The sequence below is a fragment of the Culex quinquefasciatus genome, chromosome 3 (genome assembly GCF_015732765.1).
Source record: "Culex quinquefasciatus strain JHB chromosome 3, VPISU_Cqui_1.0_pri_paternal, whole genome shotgun sequence".
In the NCBI taxonomy this organism is placed as follows: domain Eukaryota; kingdom Metazoa; phylum Arthropoda; class Insecta; order Diptera; family Culicidae; genus Culex; species Culex quinquefasciatus.
Genome location: NC_051863.1, coordinates 1,079,841 through 1,100,301, shown reverse-complemented (window position 1 = coordinate 1,100,301; position 20,461 = coordinate 1,079,841). Strand labels below are relative to the sequence as shown.

General features: G+C 36.2%; 1 long non-coding RNA gene across 1 annotated transcript; it reads left to right on the top strand.

Annotated features, from left to right (window-relative positions):
• Positions 1–4: 4 nt before the first annotated feature.
• Positions 5–1,759, top strand: LOC119769509. Its single transcript, XR_005278393.1, has 2 exons — positions 5–337; positions 390–1,759. It is a non-coding gene; the product is annotated as an uncharacterized LOC119769509 (long non-coding RNA).
• Positions 1,760–20,461: the final 18,702 nt, after the last annotated feature.

Below are 20,461 nucleotides of genomic sequence, written 5' to 3'. Positions count from 1 at the left end.
GTCGTGACGTCACGAGGGTGATGCTCGTGGGTGGTTTGGAGGTTTTATCAATGAAAGAGTGATATTTATGTTTGAACTTATCTTGCAAAATCGATCACAAGATGATTCCAGCTGAACAATACACATTTCAAGTTACAGTTTAGATAACTTTTACAATTTAATTTCCGACTATGCTGACGTCACATGGTTGTTTTATTAGTCAACCTCACTAGCTACCATAATCGCTGCTGTCAGTGGGAATATGCTGGGGCACGTTCGCCGATTTGACATGGATTTCTTATTGGAAAAATAAATATGTTGACAGGAATCTGAGTTTGATTTTAATTTCACTAAAAAGGTAGCTAAATTATGGAATAATACAGTTTATATTCATCTTTTCTTTATTTTAGGCAAAAGAGAGTCATACCTGGTCATAGCCTGGTACATCGCAAGCATAATAATCCAAAGTGAATCGAGAAATCAATAGTTTCCACAAATATCTTCATCATTCCAATGCCTATGGACATAAACATCCATAAGCAGAATTAAATTTCAAATCAATTTCTTCCAGTCTTTTTTATACTGCAAAATTTTACACCAATTAATGCCTATTCCTTTAATACTTATGTTGTGTCAAGCCTTATTTTTTCTTATTTTTGAAAAAAAATCTTTCTTTTAAACGACATTCTAAAATTGTTCATGCATGCTTCTGATTTTTTGTTCTGTTTTACAATAATATTAAAATTGATTATTTTTCTGAAAACTGAAAAGCGTCTGGAAAAAAAAATTAATATTCCATGCCTTATTATCATAATTTTAAAACAAAAATACTTTAAGCAAGACAGCAATTACGATACAACAAAAAAAAAAAAAAATGAAAATATCAATGAATTTATAACAACTTAAATGTATTTTATCGATTTAGTTTCTGAACTAAACTGTGTCTTGTTTGATTAAAAATGGAAAAATATAATGTTAAAATAAATAGCTCAATAAAGTTTGTAAATCGAGTCGTACATTATTATGATGAGTGCTGAAAAAATCTTCTTTTTGCAACTTGTTTCATTATTTTACACTATTTGAGTTGCTTTTCTGTTTGGAATTTTGGTGAAAATATCATATTATTGAATGTACTTGGCTGAAATTTTTCGAACAATCAGTTTTTTAATGAAAAAAAAATAAAAAAAAATAAAAGCGTTTGCGAACTATATGGAGTAATATTTTAATGTTTATTTTTTTCATTTTTAATCCAATAAGACACAGCTATGTTTAAAAATAATTAATAATAAAACAATTAAATCTATGCCACAGATCGCCAAAACACTTCAAACTTGTTATAAATTCATTGTATTTTGCATCTTTTGCCGGTAGCCTAATTGTTGTCATGGTTTAAGCATTTTTGCTTCAAAATTATGAAAATAAAACATGGAATATTATTGTTTCTTGGTTTACCTTCTTGGAAACTATTTTTTAAAATTAAAACTATATTTCTACGGGAAATTCTATACAAGATTAGCTATTAGTTTTTGCGGCATATTTTTGGAATGGAGAAATTCGTTTTAATTCCAGGCAAAAATACGTCTAGATTTTTTTAAACGGTCCCATAAACATTTTTTTTTTATTTTTGGGAGTTTTTGAATACCTCTAATTCAAGGCGATTTTGAAAAAATCCAAAAAGCAAAACAATAAAAATAAAATTTTGTTTATAGGAAAGTTAAAAAAAATGTAGACATTTTTTGAACATCAACATGATATTAATTAAAAATGACAACCTCCTGAATCCATATAAAAAGAGCAGTTCTCTCAGATTTCGGTCATTCGATTTTTTGTATTTTTTTGTCCATATAATTTTCCATACAAATTTGGCAGCTGGCCATACAAAAATGATGTATGAAAATTCAAAAATCTGTATCTTTTGAAGGATTTTTTTGATCGATGTTTGCCACCTTTTGAAAAAATATTTTTGAAAAGCTGAGAAAATTCTCTATATTTTGCACTTTTGAACTTTGTTGATACGACCCTTAGTTGCTGAGATAGTTATTGCCATGCAAAGGTTTAAAAACAGTAAAATTGATGTTTTTTAAGTCCCACCCATTTTCTAATGTTGATATCTCAGCAACAAATGGAAATTTTCCGATCTTTTCGAAAACATTATTTTCAAATTTTTAAACCAAGACTAACATTTCAAGATGGCTAAACATTCAATATTACGCTCTTTTAAAATGTTAGTCTTTTTTTTTAATTTTGAAAATATTTTTTTTCGAAAAGATCGGAAAACATTTCATGAATGTTTCATATTTTAACATTGAAAATCTAACCATTTGTTGCTGAGATATCGACATTAGAAAATAGTGTGTTGTTTTGGTGTGACTTAGAAAACATCAATTTTCCTGTTTTTAAACCTTTGCATGACAATATCTCAGCAACTAAGGGTCGTATCAACAAAGTTCAAAAATGCAAAATATAGAGAATTTTCTCAGCTTTTCAAAAATATTTTTTTCAAAGGTGGGCAAACATGTGCACTTATTTAAAAAAATGAAAAACTGCGACTATTTTCAAAAAAGTCACCTAAAAATGGATTAAATTTGAGAAAGGTGCACTTTATCAAAATTTCACTAAAGTACTTTTTGATTGCAAATTTGATTTTACATTGAAAAATGAAGTTGAAAAAAATTTTGCGACCGATTTTTCGATTTTTTGAAAAAAATTAGTATTGATTCAAAAATTCATAACTCGTTCAAAGATTTTTTGCACAACCTGGAAATTTCTGAAAAGTTGGCATTTGATTTCCTCTAAAACATATCAAAAAATTAAAAAAATTTAAAATAGTGTTTCAGTGACAAAAAGTTAAATAAAAAATCACCAAATTTTTTTTACCGTGTATCATTTTTTTTATAGTGTAGTCCATATGCATACCTATAACTTTGCCCAAGACACCAAATCGGTCAAAAAATTTCTTCAAAAGATACAGATCATTTTTGTATGGCCAGCTGCCAAATTTGTATGGAAAATTATATGAACAAACTAATGATGCAAAATGGCTTCTTTGGGCATACCGAAGGCACCAAAAAAGTTTCAGTTGGATTGAAAAATACAAAAAAATAAAATTTAAGAAAAAAGACCGATTTCGTAGAGAATTGCTCAATACAGTCCAGACTCTATTATCCGAAGGCCTTGGCAAAATTACTACTCTAAAGTGATTTAGAATTTTTAAATCCAAGATGGCGGCCAAAATGACGGTAATGAAATATTGAAAAAATACATTTTTTAATTTTAAAGGCTATCAAGCATTCAAATTTGACTGAGATGGGGTCGTTGAACTCGAATTTGATGTTTAAAACAAGAAAATGAAAAAAAAAAAAAACTAAATATAAAAATGTTGTTCGTGATTCGATTATCCGAAGTCCAATACAAAGCTTCGGATAATCGAAACTTCGAATAATTGAGGCTTCGGATAATCGAGTCTGAACTGCAATAAAAAATCTATTTGTGGGACCTCTAGCCTTGACTTGACGTTCAATAATACCCAAAATGCAAAAGCAAGTTTTATTGGATCTTAAAAAAAACTCCGTAAAAAGTCTTAAAGTAGTTTTCACGGACGGTGCTGGTGATTCACGAAGTTTTTACGAACTGCTTGCGGAATTTTATCACATAACTGTGGGTTTTTCTACTTGTCATCTCCTTGGAATATTCGTTTTGTCTTGAATAATGTGACCTATTAATTTCGAGGCAATTTATAAATATTATGTTCAAAGATTTATATTTGAAATCATGTTTGAACTGATTTGTTTTTTTTTTAAATATTCATTTAAAATTTAATAGGACGAAATAACGTTGGAAATTATAGCTTTGGGATAAACAATAATTTTAGAAACGATTATGATTTGAAGATTTTCCCAATACTTAACACAACGATGTTCTATCAAGAAATATTATTATGATTTTTTTTATTTGAAGCTTCAAAGGCAATTCAATGAAACTTTTTTTACAATTCTTAGGAATTGAAAATCACCATAAATCACCAACCATTTTCGAACGCGACACACATACACTCTTTTTTTCGCAAAACACTCTGGGACGACATCCCACCACAATATTGCCCTTCACTAGGCAGCTAACTGTTTCAAGTACGAGCTAGACGTCCCAATGAAAGGCCGAATTGTAGTTTCGATTGATTCTTCCGGTACGCGCGGCACCGAAGGATCCACTTTCTCCGGACTTAACTAGGCAGACACTGACACGGTGACGACAGCGGACGGAGGCTTTTATAATGACGAAACTTAAGAGTTTGACTCCTTTCCACGATGCCGGCCACAACGCAACTGATTAGTTATGGTAATTATTTTTCAACTTTGACCACATCACCACATTCGACCAGCAAAACGCGTTTCCCATTCACAGGAAACTCTGATTTGATAAAATGTCCCAGCCCTAGAGTCAGCCTCACAGGCTCACATGTGGCCGTTATTTGTTGATAACTTTTTGTGCGATACTGGCTGGACAACAAACTGCAAGTTGCGTTCACACCCGCAAACGGTTATCTGAAGTGAAGGAAAAAAAGAGCTCACTTTTTGCTTATCACTAAATGTTCGGAAGAATAGATCTTGGTGGTTTCTCGCTACATACAATTTACTTGCTGCTTCTGCTCTAAAGTGTGTTATCCGGCAACAAGGATGACTGATTTGCACGTGCTAACATCATGGTTCAAAAATTGTTGGGAGATAGACATTTCTGAGTTTGATACCCCAGGTGTACTGAGCTTGACTCTCAAATATTAGCTTGATTCGTTGCGACCGGACTTGGCGCTCGGCTTCTATGTTTTGGGATCTAGCACGCAATAGTACGAAAATATTCGTTTTTTATCTTTTGAAAGAATTTTGTGATCGATTTGGTGTCTTCGGTAAATTTGTTACTGATTTTTACATTTTCTTTTTATTAAAAATCAATTTGGCATTTTTCCGCATTTTTTTATATTTTAAAAATTTTGAGATATGTTTAACACGGAGAAAAAAGAGTTCCCAAAATCGTGAACAAGTGTTCATGGAAATGGGAACCACGAACAAAGTGTTCAAATGCCATGGTACGTTTTTCAAAATCGTACCATGACATTTGAACACTTTGTTCGTGGTTCCTATTTTCATGAACGCTTGTTCACGATTTTGGGAACTCTTTTTTCTCCGTGAAGGGGAAAACTTTGAAAAAAATATTCGTTTTTTATCTTTTGAAAGAATTTTGTGATCGATTTGGTGTCTTCGGTAAATTTGTTGCTGATTTTTACATTTTCTTTTTATTAAAAATCAATTTGGCATTTTTCCGCATTTTTTATATTTTCAAAATTTTGAGATATGTTTAAGGGGAAAACTTTGAAAAAAATATTCGTTTTTTATCTTTTGAAAGAATTTTGTGATCGATTTGGTGTCTTCGGTAAATTTGTTGCTGATTTTTACATTTTCTTTTTATTAAAAATCAATTTGGCATTTTTCCGCATTTTTTATATTTTCAAAATTTTGAGATATGTTTAAGGGGAAAACTTTGAGCCATAGAGAATTACGGCCACAAATTTTGCCGCCAAACTTTTTGAAAAAAATGAGTGTTTTTTTTCGAAGAGTTTGGAAATTTCCTGAAATTTCGTTCGTCTCAGAATCATTGGAGATTGGACCTTTTGTTGCTGAGATATAACGGATAAAGGAAACATTGATGTTTTCAAAGTCTCACCCAAGCAGTCTCCCATACCAGTATCTCATCTACTAAAAGTCCAATTTTCAATAAAAAAAAAAATAAAAAAATGGTGAAGATTTCTAGTCTTTCCAATATTTTTTTGAATTTTTAAAAGGGAGTAATATTGCATGTTTGGATTTTTGAAATGAGATTTTTCAGCGTTTGCAGTGCTATTTTATCCCTTTCAAATGCAAATTGGCGCTTAAAATTCGGTCTGCGTTTTTTCAAGATGTTTGAGTTTTAAAATTGCATCAATTTTATCTTAAAATGGCTATAAGTCCAACATATTTTTTCAAAAACGCTTTTTTAAGAGTTCTAAAAATGCTCAGAACATTACTTTCATCTAAAATTTAACCCTGAATTGCCACGTTCTAGAAACTGATTTTTGATTTGGTAAATGTTTGTTTTTTAGATCTCTAAAAGTGCTCAGAACATAACACAAACTTATTTTTGAGGATTTTTCTGACGCTTTTGACAAATTTGGTCGTAGGAGGCGTAGATTGCGAGATAAGACGAGAAAGAAAAAAAAAAAAACTCTTGCTAAGTTAGATTAATAAAAACACCTGATCGTAACCCAAACCTCATTTTAAACCAAGCAAAAGTTGCCCCTTTTCATTTGAAACAACTCTCCAAGCTCAAAATCTTTAATTAATTTTACAATTTGGACTAATTTGCACTGTAAGATAACATGAAGATCTGATAATTTGACAACAAAAACCTGTTTTATTATTAGGTTGAAATTCTGTTTTTTTGGTATTCGATAAGAAAATTCAAAATCATGAAAATGTTTACCTCATCCTCTACTGCCCAATGGAACATTTCCGAAGTTTTTTTTTCTGAAAAGGTCTTGGAAAAGGTCCAAAAAACATTTTCTCTAATTTTTGTTTTTTGGCCGTTTTTGAATATCCAGGTAGTTTCAATAACGCCTAAATAGCATGTTATTTGTTTTAGTAGACCTTTTTTAAAATCCAGATTGTTTGTTGTTGTTAAGTAGGACATTTTGAGAAATTTTCTTTTGACGAATGATAACTTTTTCTTATTTTTAGAACTCCATAGTATTTTTAAATTGTCTTGTTTAGTTTATGTTATTTTTCTGTTAGCATTAGGCCTATTTAATGAATTCTCATCTCTATTTTTTGCCTGACGCGTTTATTTTTTTTCCTCCGGCTACTTTTTGTTTTTTGCATGTTTTTCATTTAAGCACATTGACTGAGAAATATGTTTGGTTAACCATTCCAGACGCAATTATGGAAGGGCCTAAAAAAAAAATCATTTCGGATAAACAAGTATGATCGAATGAGCAGCATGAGCATGAGCATGGTTGACTGCCAATGAGCTGCTACTCCGTTATTGACGGATCAGCTGAAGTTACACAATGAACCAACAGATGAATAGTGGGAGCTAATCATCCTCACTGTATAACCCCTGAAGATCTCTGCTTTAAGTCAATACCGGCGCCCCCCCAAGGAGATGCAGTTCAACAAAGGTAGGAATGTTAGTCCGATAGTTGAAGTTGCAGACTCATCAGGCACAGAGTTTGTCGCTCTATACCTGTTGACACCGCATGAGACCGTTGAATCCACAGCATCTCCTTCAAGCATCACGGGAAGTGGGGAATTGTGTTAGTAGGGGAAGGAAAGGAAGGTCAGGATTCATCTTGGTAGATGATATGACCAGAAAGTGAAACAATCGTTGCCTTCCGAGCTACGACGCTATGAGAAGGTCTTATCAATCGCGTATTTTTTACTTCTTACCGCCGGCGTGCCATCCGAGCAACGATGCTTTGGGAAGGACTTTCAAAACGAAATGAATTTTGAATTAACGTATTATTCGGTGATGTACAATTTAGGATAGATCAGGATTCATTTTTGTAAGATGATATGACCAAAAAGTGAAACATTATCGCTGCCTTCCGAGTTGCGACGCTTTGAGAAGGACTTATCAATTCCTTAATCGCGTATTATGTTTAACTTCTTACCGCCGGCGTGCCATCCGAGCAACGATGCTATGGGATGGGCTTTCAAAACGAAATGAAATTATAATATATAATTCAACGATGCGAATCTCTATTTCAATGCTTTTCCGATCTACTTCTCGCGGGTTCGCGCGCGTCGATTCACTCTCCGATCGCTCCAACGAACACCACACGACTGATGGCCCAACTTCTCTGGCCACACCGCGACCCCTTTTTCAATGATTTCGAGAACTTTCTACCACTTTCCCGCGGGTTCGCGCGCGTCGATTCACTCTCCGATCGCTCCAACGAACACCACACGACTGATGGTCCAACTTCTCTGGCCACACCGCGACCCGTTTTTCAATGATTTCGAGAACTTTCTACCACTTTCCCGCGGGTTCGCGCGCGTCGATTCACTCTCCGATCGCTCCAACGAACACCACACGACTGATGGTCCAACTTCTCTGGCCACACCGCGACCCCTTTTTCAATGATTTCGAGAACTTTCTACCACTTTCCCGCGGGTTCGCGCGCGGCAAACATGTGCACTAATTAAACAAAATGAAAAACTGCGACTATTTTTAAAAAAGTTACCTAAAAATTGATTTAACTTGAAAACGGTGCACTTTATCAAAATTTTACTAAAGTACTTTTTGATTGCAAATTTGATTTTACATCGAAAAATGAACTTAAACAATTTTTGCGACTAATTTTTCGATTTTTTGAAAAAATCAGTATTGATTCAAAAAATCATAACGCGGTCAAAAAATGTTTGCCCATTCTGGAAATTTCTGAAAAGTTGGCATTTGATGTTCTCTAAAACATATAAAAAAATAAAAAAATAAAATAGTGTTTTTTGCAAATCAAGTTTTAGTGACAAAAAGTTAAATAAAAAATCACAATTTTTTTTACCGTGTACCATTTTTTTCAGTTTAGTCTTTATCCATACCTACAACTTTGCCGAAGACACCAAATCCATCAATAAATTCCTTCAAAGATACAGATTTTTGAATTTGCATACATCATTCTTGTATGGACAGCTGCCAAATTTGAATGGATCGAATGAAAAACAAAAAAAAATCGATGTCTTATTTTTGTTTTTTAGCTTTCTGACCTTAGGGGTAGATTCAGATTTTTTAAATCCAAGGAGGCGATGAAAATTGCTGTTATGAATTATTGAAAAAAAAAAAAATGCACGAACTCTAATTTGATGTTGAAAAAATGAAAATAAATCATTCGTTTTTGTTCACGATTCCATTACCCCTAGTCTTATACAATGTTTCGGATAATCGAAATATCGGATAATCGAGTTTGGACTGTATTATGGTTGAAGTGTGACTAAAGGCGGGGTTAAGCTGTAGAGGCTTAACTGCTAGTAAAATAATATGAAAGTCTGAAGGTTTATTGAAAATTCAACAACATAATTTTTAAATAAAATAATTCTAAAAAATGGTTGAATAATTAAAATGATTAACAAATATGATTCATCTATTAACTAGATGAATGTGATAGAATACATCACAGATATCTAATTGCAAAAAAATGTCACGTTTCAGGTTTTCTGAATAAAAAGCTAAGCTTTAAATTGAGACAATGATTGAGATGGTTATTCTCTAGTCCAACACTTATTTCATACAACATAAAAAAATCTCCCAAAAAAAAAAACGAGCCCCCATCACACTTATGACCCCGGGGGGGCGCAATCAAAGATGAGTGCGTCCTGCTTGATGGTGTGAGCCGCCTCGGCGTAATAACAATAAAAAAACTAACTTAATCCACCTATGTGGTTGGAGCCTTCCTCACAACAATGGCTGTACACAAGTTTCATCAATTTTTTAGATCCGGCTTTCAAAAAGTACATCGATATCACTTAAGACGCCATATCTCGAGACAGGGTTGCCAGATCTTTAATGTTTTAGACTCGTTGGAAAGGTATTTTGATAACCTAACCAACGTTGGGTCGGATAGTGGAGCCGGACATAGTTTACATACATTTAAGTGAGATCCGGCTTCAAAAAAGTACATCAATATAACATAAGTGGCCATATCTCGAGACAGGGTTGCCAGATCTTCAATGTTTTAGACTCGTTGGAAAGGTCTTTTGATAACCTAACCAACGATGGGTCGGATGATGGACTCGGACATAGTTTACATACATTTAAGTGAGATCCGGCTTCAAAAAAGTACATCAATATCACTTAAGAGGCCATATCTCGAGGCAGGGTTGCCAGATCTTTAATGTTTTAGACTCGTTGGAAAGGTATTTTGATAACCTAACCAACGTTGGGTCGGATAGTGGAGCCGGACATAGTTTACATACATTTAAGTGAGACCCGGCTTCAAAAAAGGACATCAATATCACATAAGTGGCCATATCTCGAGACAGGGCTGCCAGATCTTCAATGTTTTAGACTCGTTGAAAAGGTATTTTGATAACCTAACCAACAATGGGTCGGATGGAGGATCCGGACATAGTTTACATACATTTAAGTGAGATCCGGCTTCAAAAAAGTACATCAATATCACACAAGTGGCCATATCTCGAGACAGGGTTGCCAGATCTTCAATGTTTTAGACTCGTTGGAAAGGTTTTTTGATAATCTAACCAACGATGGGTCGGATAATGGACTCGGACATAGTTTACATACATTTAAGTGAGATCCGGCTTCAAAAAAGTACATCAATATCACTTAAGTGGACATATCTCGAGACAGGGTTGCCAGATCTTCAATGTTTTGAACTCGTTGGAAAGGTCTTTTGATAACCTAACCAACGATGGGTCGGATGATAGACCCGGACATAGTTTACATACAGTTAAGTGAGATCCAAATATATGTGAAAACACATTTTTATACATAACTTTTGAACTACTTATCGAAACTTCAATCTGTATAAAACTCGATCTATGGGACCCTAAACCAAGTCGAATGCAACAAGTTCGGGTCAAATCGGTTCAGCCAGTGCCGAGAAACATGAGCTAGTTTGTTGGTCACATACATACATACACACACACATACACACACACATACACACACACATACACACAGACATTTGTTCAGTTTTCGATTCTGAGTCGATATGTATACATGAAGGTGGGTCTACGACGTTTTTATACGAAGTTCATTTTTAGAGCAGGATTATAGCCTTACCTCAGCGAGGAAGGCAAAAAGCACCACCACCCTACGGGAAAATCCCGCATTCGCAGAAGAGCCCCCCCTCTGGCCCGGCCGGGAAATCAATTTCTTTATCGCCCGCCGCGTGGTTCATCTTCTCTGCCTCTGGGTGGTTGTAATCTTGTGTGACGATAAGGAAAAATTCATACTTTTTTATTCTTTTTCATTAGAGTGAGAGCATTTTTGGGGTGCTGCTGCTGCTGGGGATAAGTGGGGAGGTTTGAGGGAGGAGGGGACACACGGGCATATGCACTAGGACAACGCTTATGTACTGCTAATTTACGATTATTGCATGTATGCCACATCACATAACATAACGATCGATTTTCCTTGTTACAAATTGTTTTGGTGCGTACTTTTCACACTTTTTGACCACCACGAGAACCGCAAGTGCGTTGTAATGGCTGTTTGTGGTTTGCAGTTTTTTTTTAGAATTCTCTTGAAAATAATTTTGCTGAATCGAACGTTCTGTTCGGACGAGGACAACCAGTTATATAAAGAGAATTTCACAGAACAGAACTCGTCAGAACTTGGAGGCACTCCCCCCCCCATTAACTCGGCATTCTGTCGGGCTTGAGGGTCGATTTCTTTACGAAAACTTTATCAATCAGAGTTCGATTGCTAGAATCCACAACATTTCGACATAGTTTAGCTTCACAAAATGCCGTCCACTAAATAATACCAACTTTTTCACAATTCACTCGCGGAAAACTTACTCCATCGTTGTGCAAGACCATGTCGGTTCTGTGTGCGGAATTGACATACCTTAACCGCCTATTGCGCAGCTGTTCTATACATGTAGATATTGTGGCTGTTGACCGTGGCTGGAGGCAAGGCAAAGTTCTCCACCATCACCATAGGGAAATGGCTGAAGTTGGAAATTGATTTTTCGCTGGTCGACCTCGTGGTTTTCCCGCTATTAGCATTTCGGGCAGTAATTTAGGAGGGGCTTTTCTATCCGTGGTCCCAAAATCCTTTTCCAATACGCACAAAACCACATCTTCCATCGGTTATCATCGACTCTGTGACCCAAATACATACATTTGCGGAAAAAGAGGGACCAATCTTGGTCCCAATATGAAATATTTATTCGGTTTTACGACATCCCGGTCAATCTAGGCTGATCCCATTTGTCCATCGATGGTGGACGAGATGACTTCGTTTTCCATCACAGATTTCCCAAAAGGGGATCAAAGCCCCGAAATGCAATCTCTATTTATTTGGGATTCCAGGAAAAAAAAAAGTGGGAGCTGTGAGGGGGCATTAGTGCGGCATTGCTTTTTTGTTTTGTTTTTTTTTTTGCTGCCGTTCTCCGGCCGCTTAGTCACACCCCCAAACGAAGAAACGACCACATCATATGCATAAGAGAGGGCACGCAGCATCCCCTCTATCATCGGGGGCTTTTCCGGGGTTTGTTGGGATGAGAGTGCGGGTGCTGCTTTTCTTTATTTCCGGCAAGTGTGACATTAAGAAGCGGGAGAGATGGGGGGCGTTAGTGGTGTGGCGTATACTCATGAATATTGGAGTATGAATAGTTTGGTGTTAACTTTGGAACAAAGGAAGGCTCCAATATAGCGAAATGTCCCATGTTCATTTTTTTTGTTTTTTTTTCTGTCTGTGTTTTTTTTTCGTTTTGATTAAAATAGTTTTTGATTTTTATTAATGGTTGTCGCCGTACCGATGGATGGCCTTTCAAAATCAAGATACTAATGATAATTTTGGAAAAAAGTATACAAAATGTTACTAAAACAACATGCACTGGATTTGATGTCAGTAAACGCTTCAGTTTCGTCAAGGTATGATAGATTTGGGCTCTCTGAACACGTTTCAATCGACAGAATTCAATTATAGTGATTTCACTGCCATTAAATAAAATAATAAATTTAGGGTTTAAATGCTATGGAATCATCCTAAGCATCCATGCGCAATCCTTATTTTTTGCTACGCCCACAGATAAACGTGGGTGCGCATGGTTGTTGAAATGATTCCATTCCATTTAGTGTGGGAGTTGTAAATTTTATCATTTCAGAATTTTTGGACCAGATGAGCTCACCTTTCTGGAGATTTTTTTAATGGGTCCAATAAATTAAGTTTTTATTTTTTGCATTTTGGGTAAAAATTTAAAAATTCCCAAAGACCAAAAAAAAAAGTTTGTTGTGCTTTTAAAAAAAGTTTTTAATGTTATTTCCAAAAAAAAAAAAAATTTGTTCAAATCTGATCGAAATATGATCAGTTCTCAACAGCTCTTACATTGTTTGGCGATTGATTGTTCGGATGAAACTTTAATTAAAAAAATTGAAACATTCGTTCTATGACACTGAAAATTTGGACCAAGAGTTCTCAAGATGTCGTCTTTTGAAAATTAACACCTAAACTACCATGCAAGCGAAAAAAGGCGAAGTCCAACTTCAAACAGCTGTATCTCGGCTCCCTGTGGACGGATTTTCAAAATTCAAGAAGCAAAAGATGCGGACAGATCTCTAGATTATTTTGCTTTTTGAAAAGTCAAAAACAGAGGCACTTACCTAAGTTATTCCCAAAACCAACCAGGTAACTTTTTTAGCCCTCTATTTTCTAGTTGTTTTGCATGTTGGATCGAATGTTGAATGACAATTTGTTTAAAATTTTATCATAATGCAAGTTACAGTACAATTATAATATCCAATACCATATTGGACCGATCTGGACACATTGGGACCGGTTCCAGGTTCTCCGGTGAAACCCGGAATATCCTCAATTCAGAGTATTTTCAAAAATTTTATTAGGGTGGCAATATGGGTATCAAAATTCAGCATTTTCAAAATCAAGCTCACTGATGACGCTGAAAACCATTTTGGACATATCTGGCCACTTTGGGACCGGTTCCAGGTTCTCCGGTGGAATCCGGAATATCCCAAATTCTACAGTATTTTCATGAATTTTATTAGAGTGGCAATATGGGTATCAAAATTCAGCATTTTCAAAATCAAGCTCATTGATGACGCTGAAAACCATTTTGGACATATCTGGCCACTTTGGGACCGGTTCCAGGTTCTCCGGTGGAACCCGGAATATACCAACTACGGAGTATTTTCAAGAAATTTATTAGAGTGGCAATATGGGTATCAAAATTCAGCATTTTCAAAATAAAACTCATTGATGACGCTAAAACCATTTTGGATACTTCTGGCCATTTTGGGACCGATTCCAGGTTCTCCGGTGGAATCCGGAATATCCCCAATTCTACAGTATTTTCATGAATTTTATTAGAGTGGCAATATGGGTATCAAAATTCAGCATTTTCAAAATAAAACTCATTGATGACGCTGAAAACCATTTTGGACATATCTGGCCATTTCGGGACCGGTTCCAGGTTTTCCGGTGGAACCCGGAATATCCCCAATTACAGAGCAATTTCAAGAATTTTATTAGAGTGGCAATATGGGTATCAAAATTTAGCATTTTCAAAATCAAGCTCACTGATGACGCTGAAAACCATTTTGGACATATCTGGCCACTTTGGGACCGGTTCCAGATTCTCCGGTGGAACCCGGAATATCCCCAATTCCAGAGTATTTTCAAGAATTTTATTGGAGTGGCAATATGGGTATCAAAATTCAGCATTTCCAAAATCAAGCTCACTGATGACGCTGAAAACCATTTTGGACATATCTGGCCACTTTGGGACCGGTTCCAGATTCTCCGGTGGAACCCGGAATATCCCCAATTCTACAATATTTTCAAAAATTTTATCAGAGTGGCAATATGGGTGTCAAAATTCAGCATTTTCAAAATCAAGCTCATTGATGACGCAAAAAACTATTTTGAACATATCTGGCCACTTTGGAACCGGTTCCAGGTTCTCCGGTGGAACTACGGAGTATTTTCAAGAAATTTATTAGAGTGGCAATATGGGTATCAAAATTCAGCATTTTCAAAATAAAACTCATTGATGACGCTAATACCCATTTTGGACATATCTGGCCATTTTGGGACCGGTTCCAGGTTTTCCGGTGAAACCCGGAATATCCCCAATTACAGAGCAATTTCAAAAATTTTATTGGAGTGGCAATACGCATAACAAAATTTAGCATTTTCAAAATCATTCCAAAAAAATAATTTGAGTGTCAACAAAAAAATTTATTTTGAAAATGCTGAATTTTGATACCCATATTGCCATCTAGGAAAAGCTCCGTAATTGGGGTTGTTCCGGGTTCCACTGGAGAACCTGGAACCGGTCCCAAAGTGGCCAGATATGTCCAAAATAGTTTTTAGTTTTTATTTTAATCAATGAGCTTGATTTGGAAATGCTGAATTTTGATACCAATATTGCCAATCCAATAAAATTCTTGAAAATACTCTGGCATTGGGGTATTCCGGGTTCTACTGGAGAACCTGGAACCGGTCCCAAAGTGGCCAGATATGTCCAAAATGGTCTTTAGCGTCATCAATAAATGCTGAATTTGGATACCCATAATGCTCCCCAATAAATTTCTTGAAAATACTCCGTAGTTGGGATATTCCGGGTTTCACGGAGAACCTGGAACCGATCCCAAAATGACCAGATATGTCCAAAATGGTTCTCAGCGTCATCAATAAGCTTGATTTTGAAAATGCTGAATTTTGATACCCATATTGCCACTCTAATAAAATTCTTGAAAATACTCTGAATTGGGGATATTCCGGGTTTCACCGGAGAACCTGGAACCGGTCCTAAAGTGGCCAGATATGTCCAAAATGGTTTTCAGCGTCATCAGTGAGCTTGATTTTGGAAATGCTGAATTTTGATACACATATTGCCACTCTGATAAAATTCTTCAAAATTCTCTGGAATTGGGGATATTCCGGGTTTCACCGGAGAACCTGGAACCGGTCCTAAAGTGGCCAGATATGACCAAAATGGTTTTCAGCGTCATCAGTGAGCTTGATTTTGAAAATGCTGAATTTTGATACACATATTGCCACTCTAATAAAATTCTTGAAAATACTCTGGAATTGGGGATATTCCGGGTTTCACCGGAGAACCTGGAACCGGTCCTAAAGTGGCCAGATATGTCCAAAATGGTTTTCAGCGTCTTCAATGAGCTTGATTTTGAAAATGCTGAATTTTGATACTCATATTGCCACTCTAATAAAATTCTTGAAAATACTCTGGAATTGGGGATATTCCGGGTTTCACCGGAGAACCTGGAACCGGTCCCAAAGTGGCCAGATATGTCCAAAATGGTTTTCAGCGTCATCAATGAGCTTGATTTTGAAAATGCTGAATTTTGATACCCATATTGCCACTCTAATAAAATTCTTGAAAATACTCTGGAATTGGGGATATTCCGGGTTTCACCGGAGAACCTGGAACCGGTCCTAAAGTGGCCAGATATGTCCAAAATGGTTTTCAGCGTCATCAGTGAGCTTGATTTTGAAAATGCTGAATTTTGATACCCATATTGCCATTCTAATAAAATTCTTGAAAATACTCTGGAATTGGGGATATTCCGGGTTCCACCGGAGAACCTGGAACCGGTCCCTAAGTGGCCAGATATGTCCAAAATGGTTTTCAGCGTCATCAGTGAGCTTGATTTTGAAAATGCTGAATTTTGATACCCATATTGCCATTCTAATAAAATTCTTGAAAATACTCTGGAATTGGGGATATTCCGGGTTCCACCGGAGAACCTGGAACCGGTCCCTAAGTGGCCAGATATGTCCAAAATGGTTTTCAGCGTCATCAGTGAGCTTGATTTTGAAAATGCTGAATTTTGATACCCATATTGCCATTCTAATAAAATTCTTGAAAATACTCTGGAATTGGGGATATTCCGGGTTTCACCGGAGAACCTGGAACCGGTCCTAAAGTGGCCAGATATGTCCAAAATGGTTTTCAGCGTCATCAATGAGCTTGATTTTGAAAATGCTGAATTTTGATACCCATATTGCCACTCTAATAAAATTCTTGAAAATACTCTGGAATTGGAGATATTCCGGGTTTCACCGGAGAACCTGGAATCGGTCCCAAAGTGGCCAGATATGTCCAAAATGGTTTTCAGCGTCATCAGTGAGCTTGATTTTGAAAATGCTGAATTTTGATACCCATATTGCCACTCTAATAAAATTCTTCAAAATACTCTGGAATTGGGGATATTCCGGGTTCCACCGGAGAACCTGGAACCGGTCCCTAAGTGGCCAGATATGTCCAAAATGGTTTTCAGCGTCATCAGTGAGCTTAATTTTGAAAATGTTGAATTTTGATACCCATATTGCCATTCTAATAAAATTCTTGAAAATACTCTGGAATTGGGGATATTCCGGGTTTCACCGGAGAACCTGGAACCGGTCCCAATGTGGCCAGATCGGTCCAATATGGTATTGGGTATTATAATTGTACTGTAACTTGCATTATGATAAAATTTTAAACAAATTGTCATTCAACATTCGATCCAACATGCAAAACAACTAGAAAATAGAGGGCTAAAAAAGTTACCTGGTTGGTTTGGGAATAATTTAGGGTAAGTGCCTCTGTTTTTGACTTTTCAAAAAGCAAAATAATCTAGAGATCTGTCCGCATCTTTTGCTTCTTGAATTTTGAAAATCCGTCCACAGGGAGCCGAGATACAGCTGTTTGAAGTTGGACTTCGCCTTTTTTCGCTAGCTTGGTAGTTCGCGGGATAATATTGAGGATGGTAGTTTAAGTGTTAAAGATTACACGGCTTACACTCGGAAAAACTCACATCTTTCACATTTTAATTTTTTTGCAAAGCCATAGTCCCATCTTCGCATAAATTTTCCAAATTCAAAAAATCTTGCTATGTAACCTTAGTTAGCTTAAGTCAAATTATTTGGCCTTTTTGAAATGTAAATAGTGATTTGAAAAAATTGAAAATATTTGAGAAAAATTAACACGAAAAATCGGATCAATAGTTTCAAGATATCATCAATTGCAAATCTCGGGACGAATGGGCAACATTCGTATAAACATATTTTTCCTAATTTTGACTTTTTGCAAGGCCTACAAAATTTTACAGATGTTTGCCAAAGATGGACTGGAATGTATAATGAATAAATTTTTTTTAACGAAATTTTACTTTTAAAATGGCCTTAATTCGAAACGGTACATTTTATCAGAAACTGCCATAAGTACTCTTTGAAGCTTAGAGCTTGAATATTCAATACTTAAAAATAAGACTATTCCACACAGTTAAAAATAATGTAAATTTGGAAGCTGTAATTTTGGAAGGTTGAATATTACCTCTTTTATGATGTAATTTTACCTCAATTTAGACTGAAAAAGTGACATTACACCAGGAAAGTGGTAAAATTACATAATTCCAGAGGTAAAATTACACCTTTTTCTGACATGAAAGATGTACCGCTTCCCAGATGAAATATTACCATGATTTTTTTTCTGTGTACACAACAAATCATAACTTGACAAAACAAAATGTCCATCCGCTTTTGAGTTGGATTTTTTTGTCCACTAAAACATAACAAAAAGTGAAGAAAATCGAGGGGGTTATAGTTTGTCAAAATCGAAAAAAAATGATAAATTTGTCTTTCTTTTTTTCAAATTATCCCAATCATAAACTACAACAAGGTACAAATTTTCGAATATTTGCGTAGCACTTTTCTATGACCAGCTACCACATTTGTGTGGAGACATGTGTGGAAAAACAAATGATGCGAAATGGCTCACTTGAACCTACACAGAAAAAAATAAGGGTCTCTTTGTATTCACAATAAGGGTAATATTCATCAGGAAATGGTGACAGATTTTGTGGCGAAAAAAAGTGTAAATTTCAACATTCCAAAATTCAACTTTTTTTTGGCTGTTTAAGGAATTGATGGACAAGGTTTCATCCAAATAAAAAAACATACAAAAATTTAAAACAGATTTTTGTTCGAAATTCTAGAGTTCTGTTTTAAAAATTTGAAAAAAAAACAAATCTTTCGAAAAATTTAAGTCAAAAATTACTGTAACTCGCACAGTATGGACGAAGCAAAATATTATGTTCAATTCAAAATATTCTATCGGTGAAAAAGGCGTTTTTCCAAAAATAAAAATGTTTTCCCATATTAAATAGCTTGAGCGGAGGCACATTGTGGCTCAAGTAAATTCTAATAATTTATTAATAACCTTATAATAGGTCGTGTTTCAAAATGATTCACATTTTTTACCATTGATTAGCATAAAATTTCGATAAAAGTATTTCTTAATATATATTTTTTTAAATTTTGTCTTAGTACCAGGCGTCTCTTTTTGCATATTTTTTTCTTCTTAAAAACGCAATTTTCACCGGTAGATTAATTAGAATCCATCATATTCTTAATCAGGAAGGTGAAACCAAACTTTCTACGTGCATTCCATTGTGGACCATCATTCAGTGAGGTACTCCTGGATTTTAGCTCCTGAAAAGTGCTTAAAAAGTGCAAAAATGCCTCAGGGCAAGAAAAAGAGGCGGTCCTCACCAGCAGGATCGGCAGATTTGAAGAAGCTAAAGAATGCCGAAGCGCTACCTGCAAAGCCAGGCAGTTTGAGCAAGGACGCTCAAAAATTGTCTGGAAACAAGTTCGCTACCCTCCCTGTGGACGTGAGCGAGAAGGAAGAATTTGAACGACGGGAAAAGTTGCCACCCATTTTTGTGAAAACATCGTCATCGGATTCGGTGCGAAAGTGGCTGACCGGGTTTATCAAATCTGGTGCTTTACGAGCTTCCATTCGCTTGTGTGCTGATGGACTCAAAATTCTGCTACCTACCAGAAAGGATTACAACTACGTTCGGGATTTCCTGAACAACACAAAGATTGAATACTACAGCCATGACGATCCAGGTAAACGCCCCATGAAACAGGTCCTCCGAGGCCTGTACGACATGGATGTGAATGTGCTGAAAGAAGAGCTCAAAACTCTGAAGTTGAACGTGATCGACATCTTCAAGATGACGAGACACAACAAGGACATCAAGTATCGTGATCAACTGTACCTGGTTCATCTCGAGAGAGGATCGACAACGCCGTCTGAGCTGAAAGCAGTTCGGGCAATTTTCAACATCATCGTGACTTGGGAACGTTATCGCCCAGTGCACCGTGACGTGACACAGTGTTCGAATTGCTTGCAGTTTGGACATGGTGGAAGGAACTGTTTCATCAAGAGTCGTTGTGCAACCTGCGGAGGTGAGCACAACACACAAGCTTGCGAAACAATCAACGAGAACATCGAAGCGAAATGCTTCAATTGCGGCGGCGACCATTCTACCAAGAATCGAAGCTGCCCAAAACGTGCTGAGTTTGTAAAAATTCGGCAGCAAGCGACGACGAGGCACCAACCAAATCGTCGCCAAACACCACCAGCATACACGGACGTGGATTTTCCTGCTTTGGCGTCACCAGGAGCGGGATCTGTTCGAGTGGTTCCAAATCTGCAGCCATTGCCGTTGAATCAGCGGCAAAGAGTTGCAGAGAATACAACACCTCCAGGCTTCAGTCAGCAACCGAGGGAAAACCAACCAACATCAACGGGTGAAGGCAGTAGTGACCTGTTTTCACCACAAGAACTTCTGAACATTTTCATCGAGATGACAACAACTCTGCGTGGGTGCAAAACTCGCCAGGAACAAGTAAGAACTCTTGGAGGATTCATCTTAAAATACAGTTCGTAGTTTAC